This window comes from Marmota flaviventris, assembly GCF_047511675.1.
Source record: "Marmota flaviventris isolate mMarFla1 chromosome 16 unlocalized genomic scaffold, mMarFla1.hap1 SUPER_16_unloc_2, whole genome shotgun sequence".
Lineage (NCBI taxonomy): Eukaryota > Metazoa > Chordata > Mammalia > Rodentia > Sciuridae > Marmota > Marmota flaviventris.
Genome location: NW_027287692.1, coordinates 32,796 through 51,626, shown reverse-complemented (window position 1 = coordinate 51,626; position 18,831 = coordinate 32,796). Strand labels below are relative to the sequence as shown.

The following is an 18,831-nucleotide window of genomic DNA, read 5'->3' as shown; positions in this document are numbered from 1 at the left end:
TCAACATTCCTAGGCTTGCAGGTCCAATTATTGTCTTCTGCCCACTTGTTCTTGGGGCTGTGGTCCTTGGGTTTTGCTTGGGGACCAGAGGCAATGTCTATAAACATTTGTCTTCTCTCTGGGTAGGAAGAACCCCTGGGTTGACAAGATTGCCTACCCAATAGCATCTGGGGTTCTTCTTTATGCCCATATAACTCTGTTGGAAAACTTCTACGTTGAAGTATCAGCTTGTCCATCAGGGTCTGTCCAACAACTCTCATGAGGGCCTGGGGTTCAAGCACCCCAATGTCCTTGGATATTTGGATTGTGGCTGATTTCTGGGTCTGGGTGGTAGCTGACAGGAGGTTGACTTTATTCAGGGAATTTTCCTTCCCTTTTCCTTTTTGATGATTGTTAAAAGACTGCACAAAGTCCTTCATTTTGATATTACAGTAGCTTATTTGAGGATTCTGTTCCTTCTCTGGAAAGCAAGGGAAGGACTTGGTTGAAGTAGTGTCTATATCCTTGACTTTGTCAGAAGGGCTCAACCCACACTCTAGGGAACTTCCTTCCTCCTCTCTTGGTCTGGACCTCCGAAAGCTCTCTTGGCTTTTATTTAGACAAATCATTTCAGTGTCATTCTTTCCAGGAACCTCAACATTTGTGACTTTGGATTCCTCCTGCTCCTGGCTGCTCCCTGCCTTCATTACATCATCACATAGAGCTTGGGATATTGGCTTGTGAATCCTGCAAAAGCTCTTTGAGTTGGACAGGGACACTCCAGAATGTGAAATATCTGTGGTGGAGAGCTCATTAGTGAGGCAATCTTGCTGGACTCCAGTGAACTGGTCTTGGTGTTGCTCCTCTGACTCAACCTCCACTTTGACCTGAAAACCACTACATATCTTTGTTTTCAGGTTTTGGTGTCCTGGATCTTGTGAAATAGATATTCTAGATGGGGAGGGGCTTTTCATGTTTCCCAGAGACCCTACATTCTTCAGATTCACATTGATGGTTTGGGAGTTTGCCATCACAGAGGCTTCCACTGTCACTTCCAATTCAGATGATTTCTTCTTCTCCAACTCTGTCTCCTTTGTCTTTTTAGCTGTTGATGATTGGGTCCCTACTTTAATTTCCAGCATTGTCGCACCAGGACATGGGTATCCCGAGGCCACATCTTTACTCTGTTTCGGTGTCTCATAACTGGCCATATCCAGGCTTAGACTGGGCTCCAGGCTAGCTTTTCCAATACCTCTAAAAACTGGACTCTGTTGGTTCATGTCCAGATGGCTATAGGTATCAGAAGGCATGTAGGCATCTGAAGTCATATGCCTGCCACCCAGTGGGGTGCCTCGCATGGTCTTCTGAACTTCTGAAGGTGAGAGTGCAGGAAGGGGGTTATGTAAAGTGGGAAATGAAATTTTTCTTATTACCCTTTTCCCCTGACCTTTCTGAGGAAGTTCTTCCAGGAGACTGCCAATTTTTGCGATTGAAATGGCCCTGTAGTCACTGGAGGCTGAGGAGGAACAGGCAGGCTGTGGAAGGGGTGAGGTTTGAGCCTCACCTAAGGTGTAATTAATGGGATCAAAAGCCTGGAGGGATGGACTCCACCTACGCCTCACCCGAGACCTCATAGTATCTGTTTCTAGCTTCAGGTGGGTTCCAGGGTCAAGAAAGGAAAGCTGCTGAACAGTGTTTACATAGGATTGCTGGTACTTGGAGGAGGCTTGATAGATGGGTTTTGTGTGCATGTAGGACTTTGGAAAAGCATAGTTGGCAGCAAGCCAGGATCCACGTACACACACAGGGATCATGCCCTCCTTGATCTGCACTGACTTTCTGCTCAGATGGTCTTGCAGGATTTTTTCCACAATTTTCTTGTCTAGGCCTGTAGATAATTCACTTTCTGGAATACCCTTCCTGTTCCTCCTCAAGTAACTTTCTGAAACCTCCTTATTGTCATTCTGAATCGTCCCTGAGGTGCTTCCTGAGCTCCAGGATATATCTACTGGCTGCTTCTGTAGTTCTGGTTCTAGACCCTTGTTTGGGAAATCTAGTTTGAATGTCACAGAGCCCATTGTAGACAGTCTTTCAGTGTGCTTAGTCTCCATCTTCTTCAGATCATGACCAGCAAGTGTTGACTGGCTGGGCTGCTCCATCTTCTGCAGATCATTATCAGTAAGTGCTGACTGGCTGGACTGTGAGGGGCCAGATTCATCATTTTTGTGGCATTGACTCTTCCTTGGATATTGATCCTGAGGCTGCATCTGTTCGTGAGATGCGAGAAATCTACAGTGAGGGCCTAGCTGTGGTTGATCACTGATTAACTTTCCTTGAATATGTTGCTCGAGTCTGTTCTCTAGCTCCTGGCTGGCAGAATCCCCAGCAACTATGGAGACAGAGTTGGAAATTTGGGAAGCCCAGCTTCCCTGTGGAAGGTTGAGAGCTGGCTGGTAAAGGTCTTCCAGAGTCTTTTGGATCTCAGAGAATAAGACCTTCCTTTGGTTCTGCAAGGGACATTCTGAATGTTGTTCTTCAGTTTGGAAGAAAGTCTGTTCCTCCTTTTCCGATTTAGAACAAGTTGTTGTGCCAGGCTTAATCTGGGAAGAAGAAGGTGGTAGGTTTGGAAAAGTGTATGAAGTGCTGGACAGGGTCTGACCCTGAGCCACAGATGGGGACAAGTTTTGTGCCAAAAGTTGGGATTGGGCTTCCTCCTGGGAAAAGAGCTCCTCCTGAGAAATCTGTGCAGTTTCTTCATCCTGATGTTGAACTGAGAGAGATTCTGAGACTATGTTGAATGCTACATGTTTGCATTGTGCAGCAGAGGACCTCTTAGAGACCCAGGCAGTAGCCACCAGGGACTCTCTGTGCAGAGAGGGCAGGCCCCAGAATAGCTGGCTGTATTTTTTCTCTAAAGGACTCCGCAAGTCCTTGTGGTAAGAGAAATCCTGAGTATCATGAAGCTGCTCTGGTTTTCCTTTTGTGTTCCCGAAGGTTTGTGCAGTGGTGTCTCTCTTGCTACCCATTAACTCCAACATGTTTCCCAGAGAATACATGGTGTAATCTGGACTCATTTGTTTGAAAGAGGACCCATTTTTAATATTTTCCTTCCACAATTTTAGTTCTGGTCTTTTGGTGATCAGCATTTCTAGAAGTGTCTGTACATCAGAGTTGATGAAAGAGAGGCCTCCAGACTCTATGTGCCATCGTGTGGGGTCTACTGAGATTGTGGGGTCTGATGGATGGTGAAAAAGTTGTTCTTGCTTGGATTTGCCATGTGCCCAGGTAGAGAAAAATAAGAGTTTGGCAGTTGCCCACCACCAGGAGCAGAACAAAATTGAATAGCTTATGCAGTCTAGGCCTGAGATGGCGGTGATCGGGGATGCCCAGTATGAGTGACCTACCAGAGAGCTCTGTGGAACAATGTCCAGTGTGTTTCTATTCAAGTCAGACTTGTCTTCATGTTCTTCTGATAAGGATGAGGCCCAAGGCAGAGTGTGTTTGGTCAGAGGAGCTAGAGGACCTAATGGGGGTATGATGTTAGAAGGATCTTCTAAATGTTGATGTGGTAGCTCTTGAACTCCAGCAGGCTCTTGCATGAACACCTCACCTGCAACATCTTCATTTACCAGTAGAGGAGAACTGTCCTGGTCCCAGAGCTTCCCTAGGAGACTACAGGAGACAAGAGGCACAAGCTAGAGCCAGGAGCAAGAAGGACCAAGAGGCTGGGCAGGGGTGAAAACTTTTGGCCTATGGACCCTCCACTGCCCCTCCACTGCCCCTCCACTGCCCTCTTCCTATTCCTACCACCAGGGCTTCAATCACATTCCACTACAACCTGGAGTACACATACTAAGTCAGTCTTGAGCCTCAGGATCACATTACAGATGCTGAGGGGAAAACACTAGAGAACTGGAAAGCTCCTCACCTTTGCAGAAGTAAAATCAGATTCTGAATCTCCATCAGATTCTTCAGGCGATTGCCTAAACCTGGAAATGGCAAATGAATTGTGGTAGAGAAAGGAGGATCCCAGATTTCACAGGATGTTAAGTGCAATGCCCCCTTGGGGTAGATCATGGGAGATGAGACTGGAGGCTAAGCCTCAGTGTCCAAGTCCACCAGGAGAGCATCAAATTTGAATAGCTTATGCAGTCTAGGCCTGACATGGCGGTGATCAGGAATGCACTTGTACAGCATGAGAGTCATGTAAAGACTCTGGGAGAGGCCACATTTTTATCATTTGCATGTTGTTTTTACCTCCACTAACCTGCATGATCCTCACAACCACCTTATGGGGAGAATGGATTGGTTACCTCAAAGAAAAATTGGCCTTAACAGAATGAAACAGCTTGACCACAGGTGGACCTGAATGTCCCACCTCCATATCTAGGCACTACTGCTCAAGTGCTGTCCACACCACCCTACTGGACATCACCCACCCTTCATCCACCACACCTTCTAAGCACAGAACCTGAGAAGTGTCTTTGGTATGATGAGTTCCTTACCAACATCTTCCCTCTCAGGTCTCTGCAACCAACTTCCTCTGGGGCATGGCTCTGAACTCTTGGAGAAAGGGGACAACATGCCATCTCTGGGGTCAAAGGGCACGGTGTTACCTTTCAGAGTTCCACTCTTCTTCCTGCACTTGTACAGCACCTTCTTCACCTTCACATGCTGACAGACAATATAGAAAAAGAGGCTGAAGCCCAGTTCTCCCTGTGCTCTCATAGACCAGCTGTAGACATTTCATGTTTCTGAACAGCAGGACTTCTACAGTTAGCTAGTGGAAACCCTTTTTTTCAGAGAACATTTTTAAAGTGGCAAAATACTTCATTTTTTTTTCCTTTGGAAAGCCCAAAAGGGGATTTTCTGAATAAATTACACTACGAATGTTGTCATTCACTTATCTTCTGCTTAAGAATGGACTCATTTCCACAGGCTCTTCTCAGCTGCCAGGCAAAGTTCTGCTTCCTAAGACCAGAGGTGACCTGAGAGCCTGGGATGGAGGCCCTCAGACCCACTTCATCTCAAAACAGAGGAAAGGCATTTTCCAGAGATACTTACCAGCAGAAGGTGATGGAGCAATTCTCGGGACCTGTCCTTTGCCGAGGTACCAAGCACTCTCAGGAGTTCAGACCTCTCTATGTGGTCTAAGTACTTCCAGATAGGAGAAATCCTAGTGCACACTATCTCCTGCTCTGCCCTGCTTACCCCAGAATCATTCTCTATTCTGTCCTGAAATTTCTCTTTTCTGAAGTGTGTCTACCTATTTTGGAAATGTGAAAAGAAAAGTAGACAAAAGAGAACATTTTGTTGTTGTTGTTGGGTGTGACCTGAGGATTTCTTACCTTCCAGAATTTTTCTTTTTTCCTTGGTGGTGGGAAGGATGGATTACCCTGGAGGTGGGTAAATAAAAGGAGATAGATCCCTAGTCCACCCACAGAGGCAAGGATCATATCCATTGCCCAGGTTAACACCCATGTGGTGTTAATGCTATTTAGAGGAAAGAGAGGATTCTCCATCATCTCAATTGCACTGTGTCACTTGGACAAATGAGTCCTGAAACACATCTTCAGCAATGTAAAATAGGGCCCAGGCCTGTGTCACAGAGCTGTGCCCTCTCATCACAAAGGGATCCTGTCATTTGGGGAAGGACAAGAAGAAAAGTGAGCACCACACCTCTGCTCCACCCTCCAGCCAGCATGTCCTCTACTCTCCTGGCCTTCTAGATGCATACTTCCAACTCCACTTGCTCACCCTGTCAGAAAAGATCTCAGTCATTTCAATACTCTTTTCTCCTGGAACATAGACATCCCCTCCTTCCTTGTAGGGTTCTGAGCTCCATCAATTTCATACTGTTTGAAAATTCTTATTAGCTATGAAATTTTATTTCTTCGGATCTCTTCTTTATTTTCAGGATCTCTTCTTTTTGAAATTTCAACTCTTCCATACAATATGTTCTTGCCTTGTTCAATTCAGCATAGAACTGAAATTTCTCTTATGCTTATTTAATTATGCTAACTTTATTTTATTATTATTATTATTATTAGTTGTTCAAACCGTTACATAGCTCTTGACATATCATATTTCATACATTTGATTCAAGTGGGTTATGAACTCCCATTTTTACCCCGTATACAGATTGCAGAATCACATCGGTTTATACATCCACATTTTTACATGCTGCCATACTAGTGTCTGTTGTATTCTGCTGCCTTTCCTATCCTCTACTATCCCCCCTCCCCTCCCCTCCCCTCCCATCTTCTCTCTCTACCCCATCTACTGTAGTTCATTTTTCTCCCTTGTTTTTTTTTCCCCTTTCCCCTTACTTCCCCTTATATGTAATTTTGTATAACGATGGGGGTCTCCTTCCATTTCCATGCAATTTCCCTTCTCTCTCCCTTTCCCTCCCACCTCTCCTCCCTGTTTAATGTTAATCTTCTTCTTATGCTCTTCCTCCCTGCTCTGCTCTTGTTTGCTCTCCTTATATCAAAGAAGAAATTTGACATATTTTTAGGGATTGGCTAGCTTCACTTAGTATAATCTGCTCTAGTGCCACCCATTTCACTGTAAATGCCATGATTTTGTCATTTTTTAGTGCTGAGTAATACTCCATTGTGTATAAATGCCACATTTTTTTTTTATACATTCATCTATTGAAGGGCATCTAGGTTGGTTCCTCAGTGTAGCTATTGTGAATTGTGCTGCTATGAACATCCATGTAGCAGTATCCCTATAGTATGCTCTTTTAAGGTCTGTAGGGAATAGTCAAAGAAGGGGAATAGCTGGGTCAAATAGTGGCTCCCTTCCCAGCTTTCCAAGGAATCTCTATACTGCTTTCCAAATTGGCCGGCCCAATTTGCAGTCCCACCAGCAATGTGCAAGTGTACCCTTTTCCCCACATCCTCGCCAGCACTTGTTGTTTGACTTCATAATAGCTGCCAATCTTACTGGAGTGAGATGGAATCTTAGGGTGGTTTTGATTTGCATTTCTCTGACTGCTAGAGATGGTGAGCATTTTTTCATGTACTTGTTGATTGTTTGTATGTCCTCCTCTGAGAAGTGTCTGTTCAGGTCCTTGGCCCATTTATTGACGGGGTTATTTGTTTTATTATTATTTAATTTCTTGAGTTCTTTGTATACTCTGGATATTAGGGCTCTGTCTGAAGTGTGAGGAGTAAAAATTTGTTCCCAGGATGTAAGCTCATTATTTACCTCTCTTATTGTTTCTCCTACTGAGAAAAAACTTTTTAATTTGAGTAAGTCCCATTTGTTGATTCTTGGTTTTAACTCTTCTGCTATGGGTGTCCTATTAAAGAATTTGGAGCCCGACCCCACAGTAGGTAAATTGGAGCCAACTTTTTCTTCTATCAGATTCAGAGTCTCTGTTTTGATATCAAGCTCCTTGATCCATTTTGAGTTAACTTTTGTGCATGGCGAGAGAAAGGGATTCAGTTTCATCTTGTTGCATATGGATTTCCAGTTTTCCCAGCACCATTTGTTGAAGATGCTATCCTTCCTCCATTGCATGCTTTTAGCCCCTTTGTCAAATACAAGATAGTTTTAATTTTGTGGATTGGTCTCTGTGTCCTCTATTCTGTACCATTGGTCCACCCACCTGTTTTGGTACCAGTACCATGCTGTTTTTGTTACTATTGCTCTGTAGTATAGTTTGAAGTCTGGTATAGCTATACTGCCTGATTCACTCTTTTTGTTTAGAATTGCTTTTGGTATTATGGGTATTTTATTTTTCCATATGAATTTCCTGATTGCTTTATCTATTTCTACAAGAAATGCCATTGGGATTTTGATTGGCATTGCATTAAAACTATAGAGAACTTTTGGTAATATTGCCATTTTGATGATGTTAGTTCTGCCTATCCATGAACAGGGTATATTTTCCCTTCTTCTAAGATCTTCTTCTATTTCTCTCTTTAGGGTTCTGTAGTTTTCATTGTATAAATCTTTCACCTCTTTTGTTAGGTTGATTCCCAATTATTTTATTTTATTTTTTTGAGGATATTGTGAATGGGGTAGTTGTCCTCATTTCCATTTCAGAAGATTTAAGCTTTCGAATTTTATTTTCGTATCTTCATCTAAAGGGCTTAGACAAAAATAATGATACATTATTCTTACAACCTTTCAAAACTCAGTATAAAAATTGAAATAAACCCTCAAGGGACATTTTTGTATGTTTCTAGTATTTTTGTTTGTAAAATCAGTGTAAGTTAAACTTGAAGAGAAATTTTGGGAACATGTCTACACACACATTGTGAGGATGGTCTTAGCCTAAACAACTCCATTTTAAAACTATGTTAAAATACAATTGGAGTCCCTACCAGACAAGTTTATAGAGCCTTCTTATATTGTCATCAAGCATGGTGTTCTTAAATAAGTCACTTTCCACAACCCTGATAAAACTCAGAGTGAAGTCACTGTCATTTTCCTTTGCCCTGATAAGAATCACAGGTGAGAGATCAGGGCAGAAACCACCAGACCAGATGCCCTGACCCAAGAATTAAAGACGTCATTAAGAAACCCAGTCATATGTCATATGGATTGAAAGGGCAAGCAGAAACCCCCAAATTTAGTATAAATGATGTAGCAAATAAGAGACATTCAACCAACCCACACTGGTGCCCCTATGCTGGAGAGCCTGATGAGGACATGTGGACTGACATCCCAACTCTTTCCATTATCTACCTAATCTTCTGTATCATCCTCACCATTCTCCAACTCTACAGCCACATCTTGACCCTGATGAGAACAGCTATTTCTCCTTATGAACATCTCCTCAACCACTCATCTGTTCCACCCATTATGAAGCCTCCACAGATTCCTGACCTGATCACTGGAGTATGAGTGAGTGTGAATCTGCTGGAATTAAAACCCAAGACTTGAGACTCTAGATCTGACACTTGAGCTTATCAAGCAGAGGGAATGTCTGTAATAAGTCTGTCATGATTAAGTATGATTGCAGTGCTTAGAATTGACTTGGAATCGATTATGTCTATTATAGTGCCCAGAATTAAAGATTGTTATTTTCTTGATTAAGAACCTATAGATGGGCAAGTTTTGTGGCTCAGTGGTAGAGGGCTCACCTAGCATGTTTGAGGCACTGGGTGCAATCCTCAGCATCACATAAAAGTAAAATACAATGAAGGTATTGTGTCCAAGCACAACTAAAATACTGAAAGAAAAAATATCCTATAGAGTGAAATTGAATTGAATGATTTAAGTGAATAAAGCATTGAAAATAGCATCAGTTCATGTACATTCTTTATTTCTCCCCTCAACTGCATGTGGCACACCTTTACCCATCACCACACACACACACACACACACACACACACACACATACACACACACACAACCCCCCCCAATTTACCCATCTACCCCCCACCCACTTTTACAAAGGGGAAGCATAGAAACAAGGTGACTCTGCTTTATATCAAATTCAGTAAGTTTCCAGCCTTCATTTCTATTGTATTTTTTCTATCCCTTCTCTTTCTGAGGAGTAACTTATATATAGAAGTAAAAGCTGTGTTATGCTCAGGGGTCAGGCTTTAGAAATAATCCCTCTGAGTATTGGTGCCATTAATCAACTGTTGATTCCATATCTCAGTGTCCTGACCCTCCTTTCTCACTAAAATTATGCCAGACTGTTAAAATTATTCCTATCAAAATGTTAGATGAAGGAATCAAAAGTAATTTATATGTACTTTCTGAGAACAACTTGTAGGAGCAGTACTGTTTTAGTACCTGCAGGCATCTTAAATTGAGAATCTACTTTAATTATCAATGTGCACCTTGAGATTTGTCCTTAGGTGAACTATTATGATCCAAGAGTTCATTTCAGATCATGTGGGCAAGTTCTCAGTATTTAGGCTTATGTGCCATTTGTACTGCTGTTCATTTTAAATGGGAAATGGCAATTGAAGTGCCTTTCCACTGGCAGTTTCACTTAGTTTTCAACTGAGCTTTAGAGAATTCACTTTCATTACAGTAAAATTTCCACATTTTTCCTATGTGCATATAGGTGCATGTGCTCACTAAGTACAATATTATTTGTATTAAAAACCCCTGATAAAAGTGCCATACAATTGGATGTGTCTGTGTTTCCATAGCAATTTTAAGCTGAATTTTCAGAGGAGTTTCCCAGAAGAGGTTCCGACTCAAACACACAATTTGCATCTTTTCCAATAGTCTATGAGATGTAGCACTCATCAAGGTTGAATATCTGCTTCGTGAAAGCAATTTAAAAAAGCAAGTATGAAACAGTATGTACAGGTAGCCTCTGCATGCAGGATGAAACTTAATTCATTTTATAGATCAATTGACTTCTATTACAATTGTACTTAATTGCTTAGCTTCATAAAATTTAAAATCAATACCCTATTTCCTGTAGGCTGTACAAAGTAAAGGCTTTTTACAAATTAAATAACTAAAAATTTGACAAAAATATTAAAATTGTATACAAAAAATGATAAAAATGTTGAGTCTCTCTCCAAAAAAAGTGGCAGACTTTCCAGTATGGCATACAATATTAATAACAAACACCATTTTTAAAATGGGTTGCTAAATTATATTATTCTGTTAGCATAAAAAAATTCTTTAAACTAACAAAGTATATTTTTATATGCTCCAGTTAAGTCCATGAATGCCATCTGATTACAATATAGTCAACTATCTTTAATTGAATTCTCACTCTTAATAAAAAAAAATTTGCAGAGTTTGTAAGGGATACATATTATTCTAAGACTAATAGGCTATTGTAGTGCTGTTGTCCAAGTCAATGAGTGTTTGTTCACAAAGGAAATGTTCTGTTTTCTTTAGGCAGGGTTGAAATTACTACCAGTTTTTCCCATGACCTGAAAAATCACCTGGAAGAGTCAACCATCTCTAAAATTGAAGGCTTAAAAATAATGATATTCTGTGTTAAATTTCAACCTCTCTGCGGGACTGCCACAAAGTGAGATTTCAAAGGTATTTTTTTTAAATTTCCCTGTTGGTTTGTTTTCTCCTTTGTATGGCTGTTGAGAAGATGAAAAAAAAGTTTGTCTTTCCTCACTAGCATGCTTTTTCCATTTGGCAAATATTTATCTCCCTATATCCTGTACCTAGTAGAAAAGGCATGTTGGCTTGTCTTAAGTACATTATTCTGTTAGCATAAAAAAGTCTTTAAACTAATATATTCCTTTGTTTTCAAAGGAATATTTCACGATTTCTATAGTTCTGGTTAGTTAACTTACCTCTCTCTTTGGCTAGATGATTGCTAATGGAAATATCAGCACAATAAATATGGTGTACAAATAAAAAGTAGTGTAAAAACAGAGCGATTGAAGCAACTATAACACACATGGATTTCAAATCAGGATTTTGAATAAAAATATCCTCTTTAAATCTGCAACGTAGGAGCAGATGAAGATCCCACTTGTGAGGGTTCCTACAGGCTGAGAGCCAAAGTTCTTAAAATGCTCACACCACAGGACTGTAGGTTGAGTGGTCAAAACCCCTCCAAGTGCCTGGCAGGATCCCGCACATCCTTGCACAGAAAGCACATTAAAATTCCCCAAGTTTGCACTATCCTTCCCAATGCATCCCTCACAGTGTGTGTTTCTTACTGTCTTTGTCTTCCTTCTTACTCTTGGAATGAACCCTTGATGACCTTGTCACAAATGATCCAGAACTGGTCTCTTCTATTTCTTGTAGAGGATCCTCGGGCTCTGAGCTACATCAAGATCATATTGGTACCCACAAAGGAAATCAATGCCTCACCTCTGAGGAAGGTAGAGTCAGGACATCAGGTACCGCTTGGTGTGACAGCATGATGTGGTACTACTGGTTGGGCTGGGAGGTATTGATGGGCACTATTGAGTTCCATCCTTTCTAGTGTTCTGCACTTGGAGGCAGCTCTCAAATTTTTGTAACCCCCCTCTCCAGCAGCCCCAGGACCTACTAGCTTTGGGAGGCCATCCTGCCCACTGGCACTATTGCAGGAATGAGGCAGAGATGCCTGAAGGAAGACTGTGGTGTGCTGATATTTCACCCTCCAATACCCAATCTAACCTTGAGGGAAACAGGGCTTCCACGATACCGGGGCTTGTCCTACCTGTCTCAGGAAGCAACACAACTGGAGTTGTGCTCCTGATCTGCCCACTCTATACCCTTGTGCTGGTGATGTTTATTGTCCTCAAAAAAATAAATAAATAAAAATAAACAGTGACAAAATCTACCCTGTGCAGCCTGTGTTAAGTGAAGGCCTGTGCTAACCCTTTCTGTGCAGTATTTTATTGAGCACTGACCAAATCCTTGGAAGTAGAGATAGAAGGATCCAGAGCTCAGAGATGTGGGGCAGCATCTGAGGCCACAGGACCAGCCTTGAGGGCATGCAGTGCTCTTTGCTGTGGCTTGTATAGCTGACAGCTTAAAGGCAGCTCTCTCAGGAGCACTTTCAACTGGGTGTTTGTAAGTCAAGTTTCAATTTTCATAATGAGGGACCACTGTTGCCGGGATCTTTCACTGCCACCAAAGCCATTGTGGTCCCTAGCCCTGTCCTGGTTTTAGGGTGGCTGATGCTGAGCCATCAGAGTGGAATACTGTGCTCAGAAAGGACCCATATGGCCTAACAGCAATGTCTGGTGGGTTGATTCTCTCATCTTCTATGGGTTAAGTGCAAGGAAGACTCCAGCATCCACAATGGGCTGTGCCCCCACTGTCAGAAAGGACAATGTTTACATCAGCTTTGCTTGCTCTGCAGCCCTGTCAGAGAATCTCCTAGGTCTTGTCTTAACTTGGAAAGGCAGATACAATCAGAAGCCATGTCATAGAGAGCTCACAGCTTGCTGGTTTTGTGCTTCATGCTACTTTATTTGCTAACTCATTTTAATTCTCCTGACAAACCTGTGAAAATCAGTCTTATTTTACCTTTTCAGACTTGAGGAAGCTGAGGCTCCCTGTTTCAGACAGCTTTTTCACTCCTATAATGAAAGACCTGACAAGAACAATTGTAGAGGGGGGAAAGTTTTCTGGGGGATCAGAATTTCAGAGTTCCTTGCTCATGGCTCCAGTTGAGGCATAATATCATGGTGGAAAGATGTGGCAGAGGGAAACAGCTGGGAACATGGCACCAGGTAACAGAGAAAGAGAGAGAGACAGTTCTCCTCAACTTGAACAAAATATAAACCTCAAAGATGCACCCCTAGTTACACACTTCCTCTAGCCATGCCCTCCTTGACTAGAGTTAATCCTTACCAGTGGGTTAATGCACTGATTAGACACAGGTCTCATAACCCAATGCTTTCGCCTCCATACTTTCTTGTATTTTTTCACACATGAGCTTTTTAGGGAACAACTTATATCAAAACCGTAATGCTCCCATAGACTCTGGACTCATGGAGAACACTGAGGGGCTCCCCCATTGTGGTCCCCTGGCCTTCAGGAAGCTCCTTCTCTAGTCCATTGGTGGTGGGTACAAGTGATGGAGCTGAGGAAGTTTTCTAGCAGAGGAAGTGACCCTAAGCCTGACTACTCAGTACTGGTGGGCACTAAGCAAACTTAGGACACAGACCTGGGAGTTTGTAATATTGTCCTAAAACACCTGATCCCAGGACCCTTCTGAGTCAGTGGAGTTCTTGAGTCAGACTGATGGCTTATCCGATATTTGGGTTTCTGATGATATGGGAACCCACAGAGTCATACTGAGGAAAGAACAGGCATACATGGCAGAAAGGTGTCTCTGTGCTGCTCTTGGAGCAGCCGTGTGGCCAGGACACCTAGGATGTAGCCCTGCACCCAGTATCTATCTGGACACTGGACAGGACTGATGTGCTATTGAGAAGGGATGGGAAGGCTGGGCTTCAGTGCTGTTGTACATATCTTTCCGTGTCCAGGCTTAGCCCTCCTTCCCAGTCGACTTGGAACAGAGAGAATTCATTGAGTGCTCAGGATACAAGGGCATAGACTTGTATTGAATATGGGTGCATTGAAGATGATCCTGCCCGCCACCAAAAAGTCGGCTTCATAGGTATTTCCAGTTGGGCCCTCGACCCTGCCAAGATGAACCAGGGCATCTTTGTGTCCCGCGGCAGCCCCAGTGAGAAGGAGCTCATAGAGAGTGCCAGAGGGATCTGCTCTTCAGACAGCCTGGTGCAGGACAGGGTCCGAGGGTACTTCGCTCCTTTTGCCAAGGCCTATGAAACATTGTGCAGCAGGCAGAACAAGGAATTCTTCGGGCTTCGCGACTACTATAGCCTCATCAAGATGGTCTTCGCCACCGCCAGAGCATCTAACAAGAAGCCTTCTCCACAGGATATTGCACAGGCAGTCCTTCGGAACTTCAGTGGCAAAGATGACATTCCTGCTTTGTATATCTTCATGGCCAGTTTACCTGAGGTCAGGTACGTAGGAGAGCTCAGGACCCTGGAGCTCATCAAGCAGAACATTTTCAGGGATATGAAGACGGCAGCAGTGGGGGAGCTAGAAGGAGCTGAATCCCGCTACTTGCTCTTGCTGACCAAAAACTACATGGCCCTGCATATCCTGCAGCAGTTATTCTTCAGTGAGGACCAGCAGCCCGAGATCATCTTTGGTTCCAGTTTTCCCCGGGACCAGGAGTACACCCAGATCTGCAAAAACATCAACCGGGTGAAGATCTGCATGGAGACCGGCAAGATGGTGGTGCTGCTGAACCTGCAGCACCTCTATGAGAGCCTGTATGATGCGCTCAACCAGTACTACGTCTACCTCGGGGGCCAGAAGTATGTGGACCTCGGGCTTGGCACCCATCGCGTCAAGTGTCGGGTCCACCCTGATTTCCACCTGATTGTCATCAAGGAGAAAAATGTGGTGTATGAGCAGTTCCCCATGCCCCTTATTAACCGGCTGGAGAAGCACTACCTCGACCTCAGCTTGGTGCTGCAGGGGTGGCAGAAGAGCATCGTGTAGGAGCTCGCGCAGTGGGCAGAGGACTTCGCTGACATGAAGGCCCATCAGTTCCTGGCTGGGCACAAGTACAGCCCTGCTGACGTCTTCATCGGCTACCACTCTGATGCCTGTGCCTCTGTGGTGCTGCAGGCTGTGGAGAGGCAGGGCCCCAGGGACCTGACACAGGAGATATACCACAGGGTGTCTGAGGAGGCCAAGCTGATCCTGCTGGACTGTGCCACACCAGATGCTGTGGTGCGGCTGAGCACCTCCACGCTGGGCTCATTTGCTGCACAGACACTGTCTCAGGAATACTGGAACAAGCAGCAGCATCACTCCTTTGCAGATTTCCTCCAGGCCCAACTTCGCAAGGCAGACTCAGAGCGCCATGCCATCTTTACAGAGGTGACTGCCCCCACAGTCTTTCCCTTTCCTCTTTTACCCAGGAGCCAGGAGGTCTCCACTCCGTTTAAGGCACCATTCAGTCTGGGAAATGGATGTGTCCCCTTCATGTTAGGATCAAGGAGGATAAGTTCAGTTAGGCTTCTCTTGCCTGTTTGTGAGCAGAGCTCTGTTCTGAGAGTAGCACCGGGCACAACGTTCACTTCCCCAGAGTGCCAGCAGACCCCAGGTGTAAGTGATTAGCCTACTTGTCATCCTTGGAGTGTAAGAGTAATGGACTCTGATGCCTCCCAAGCTGGTGCCCTTAGTGTTATAAGTGAAAGTTGTGCAGCCAGGCGGGGGCATGGATCATAGGTGGTGTTAGTAGAAAAGAACCTGGCTGGTTGCAAACTTCACACATCAGCTGAGCTCTCTATTCAGGAATGAAGTTTCATGTAGGAATGGGGTGATGCCTCTGATGGATCCACTCTGCTGGAGGAAAATAAGCCATCAGCCAAAGGGGAAGTTTGCGCTTATATAGGTTATACTGAGAGGTAACCCAATTATTGTACAGTGTGTCTAATGGAGGGTCTGGGGTCAGCGGTCAGAGGACCAGAGGGAGGGTCTAGTGTCATGGTCAGTATTCATCTCTTTCCCTCCATGGTCTCATTGTACTATCACTGAGAAAGGACTTATTTGGGGAAGGGTCAATACTTTGGCTTCTTCCCAGAGACTGCCAGTCTAGGCTTGGATGAGTATTTCCTCCCCAGGGCTGGTCTTGTCACCAGCAAAGATTCTTCCAGGGGAAGGATCAATGCTATCAATGTATGGCTTTTTTTTTTATTCCCTTCTCCCAGGCTGCACTATTTTGGTGTTTTTAATTTTCCATATCCAAAAGCCAGTTCTTCTTAAGAGAGGCAACTTGGGCTGGTCTTGAGGGCTGCCTGGGCAGGCATCAAAGGCAGAGGGCTCCTTGGGGCACAGATATTGAGTCTGAATCTGCATCTGTGCAGGAGACCAGGAAGGGACTGCTGAGAGTGCATGAAGTTCAGGCTTCATGAGTGCTGGGTCATGGGGATAGGATAGGTGGAGAGACATGGGGAGGGCCTTGCAGCCTTAAGCTTGGTCTTGCTTGTGCAGAGAGGAGCTATGTAGGAAAGTGTACGTGGTGGACACACCCCACTGCCCAGGTGATAGGAAAACAGTGGCACAAGAGACTGGCATTGAGAGGATACACCAGTCAGGAGGCTGCTGTCATGGTGCAAACTGCAAATGGTTAGCAGACAGCATGGCTGGGCTAATCACTGACTCCATGGAAGGGAGGCAGAGGAAGAGGACAGCCTTCCTGAACTCATTGCAGCTTTGTGCAGTCACCATGAGAATCCAGGGAGGAGCAATGGGTTTGGGAGCCAGTGGTGACATCTGTTTGGGATAGGTTTGGATGTCTGCTGTGTAAGTTGGATGTAGGAATTGGAAGCTTGTCAGTAATGACAGGGTCAGAGAAAGGGTCTGGAGCCAGGTGCAATAATACATCCCCATGATCCCAGTGGCTTGGGAGACTGAGGCAGGAGGATCTCAAGTTCAAAGCCAGCCTCAGCAACTTGTAGAGGCCCTTAGCAAGACCCTGTCTCAAAATAAAAAAAAAAAAAAAGGACTAAGGATGTCACTCAGTGATTAAACAGTCTTGCATTCAATCCCTGGGACCAAAAAAAAAAGAAGTGTTCTGAAGAGCTGAGGTCCTATGTGCCTAAAACGACCGGGTTTGCACTGTGGAGTATGGTCCATAGCAGAGAATTGAGAACTACTGAGGGGAGGGAGAGTTGCCAGTGGCTAACTCCATCTGATAGCAGGAAGCCAGATTACAAGAAGAAATGGCATTGTGCTGAGTCCTAAAGGATCAGAAGGCTCTCAGGTAGGGAAAAAAGCAGAAAGAGAGATATTGGCATTTCAGAAGGAGACCAAGGCAGCTTTGGGTCAGGGCAAGCCTTCTCTCTGACATCTGTTGACCCTGAGGTTCTGCTTGCCTCGGCCACTCTTTGTATGTAAAAGCTGCTCTGGGTTGGGCTTCTTTATGTCTGAGTGCCCGCTGGCCCCGAGTTCTGACCACTTCTCTGCGCCCTTGCTTGAATCTGGCTGATGGCTTGTGTGCCCATGTTGCAGGTCACCACCTTCTCCAGACTGCTGACGAACTGTGACTGCGAAGCTCTAGGGGCAGAGGTGAAGGACTTGGCCCCTAAGCCTGTGATCCTGTCACTGCAGCAGTTTGACACTGAGTACTCATTCCTCAAGGAAGTCCAGTGAGGTGCCCTGCCTGCCCATCACCCTTGGCCCCTGTCCTGGGAACATGGTATCGCATGCCAGGGTGTGGTAACCACTTGTAAGGAACTCTGAGTACTATGGAGGCTCATTGCTCAGCCTCCTGGTATGCCCCTCTGGCCCCAGATGTAAGACAGCTGTGTCCGTCTGTCTCCTGAGCACTGTGTGGCCCTTTTCTTCTCCAGTGGATTGCATCCTCACCTTGTGGAGGGAGACCCCCACCTGGATGCTGGGTTCTGCATGGCCTGTGTTTCCCTTCACTTTGTGGAGTATTATGATCCGTGTTTTTGTTTTTTGGGGTTTTGTTTGTTTGTTTGTTTTTTGGTTTTTTTTGCTTGTGCTGGGGATTGAACCCAGGGCTGCTCTACCACTGAGCCACATCCCCAGCCCTAATTTTTATTATTATTAATTCTGAGATAGGGTTTCTCTGTGTTGCTGAGGCTAGCCTGGAACTGGTGACCCTCCTACCTTAGCCTCCTGAGCTGTGGCTGCCCATGTTTTAGGACAGAGGACTCACTTGGGTGATTCTCTTTTTCTTTCAGAAGCGGCTTAATGAAGACAGACAGACGTAAAATCCTCATTGTCCAGATAGATTTTGATGATGGCGCTCACAGTGCTCAGCTCATTGCATCAGCTAAGTATGTTCTCAGTAGTTTTCTAGGAAAAATAGGAAGCCAAAATCTCCCCAGGACATCCTGAAGAATTTTTTCCATGAAAACAGTGTGGAAATAAGAATGACTCTCCCTCCCAGCTCCTGACATGGGCTAGAGAAGCTAGAGAGTAAAGGATGAAGGAAAAGGCCAGTAATGGCACAGAAATTGTGGAATGAAAGATGCGTCAATAATGGAATTTTTGTAGTGTTTAGGAGGATGTGTTAAAGCTGCATTTACAGTCCTTTTTTGATCATTTTGATTTTGAATCACATAATTAAAATTAAAGTTCAGTCTGGGATGTAGCTTGGTGGTACAGCACTTGCCTAGCATGTCTGAGGCCCTAGGTTTGATCCCCAGTACTGCCTAAAAAAAAAAAAAAAAAGAACTTATCATAAGTTTAAGGGCAGTAAGACTATATAAATAAATTAATATTTATTGAACATTTTTGTGGTGTCCATAAATCTAAATAATTAGCTATGTTCTGTTAACTCATGTAATTAAGAGTGACATCTGCTCCTTTAAAGCACTGGGAGCCTAGGATAAGTTAAGACCCAGCCAGATGCTATGGGGAGGTGGT

At 44.2% G+C, this 18,831-nt stretch overlaps 1 pseudogene; it reads left to right on the top strand.

The window, feature by feature from the left end:
* The window catches only part of LOC139703694 (E3 ubiquitin-protein ligase RNF213-like), a 293,383-nt pseudogene extending 275,144 nt beyond the window's left edge, over nt 1-18,239 (top strand).
* Nucleotides 18,240-18,831: the final 592 nt, after the last annotated feature.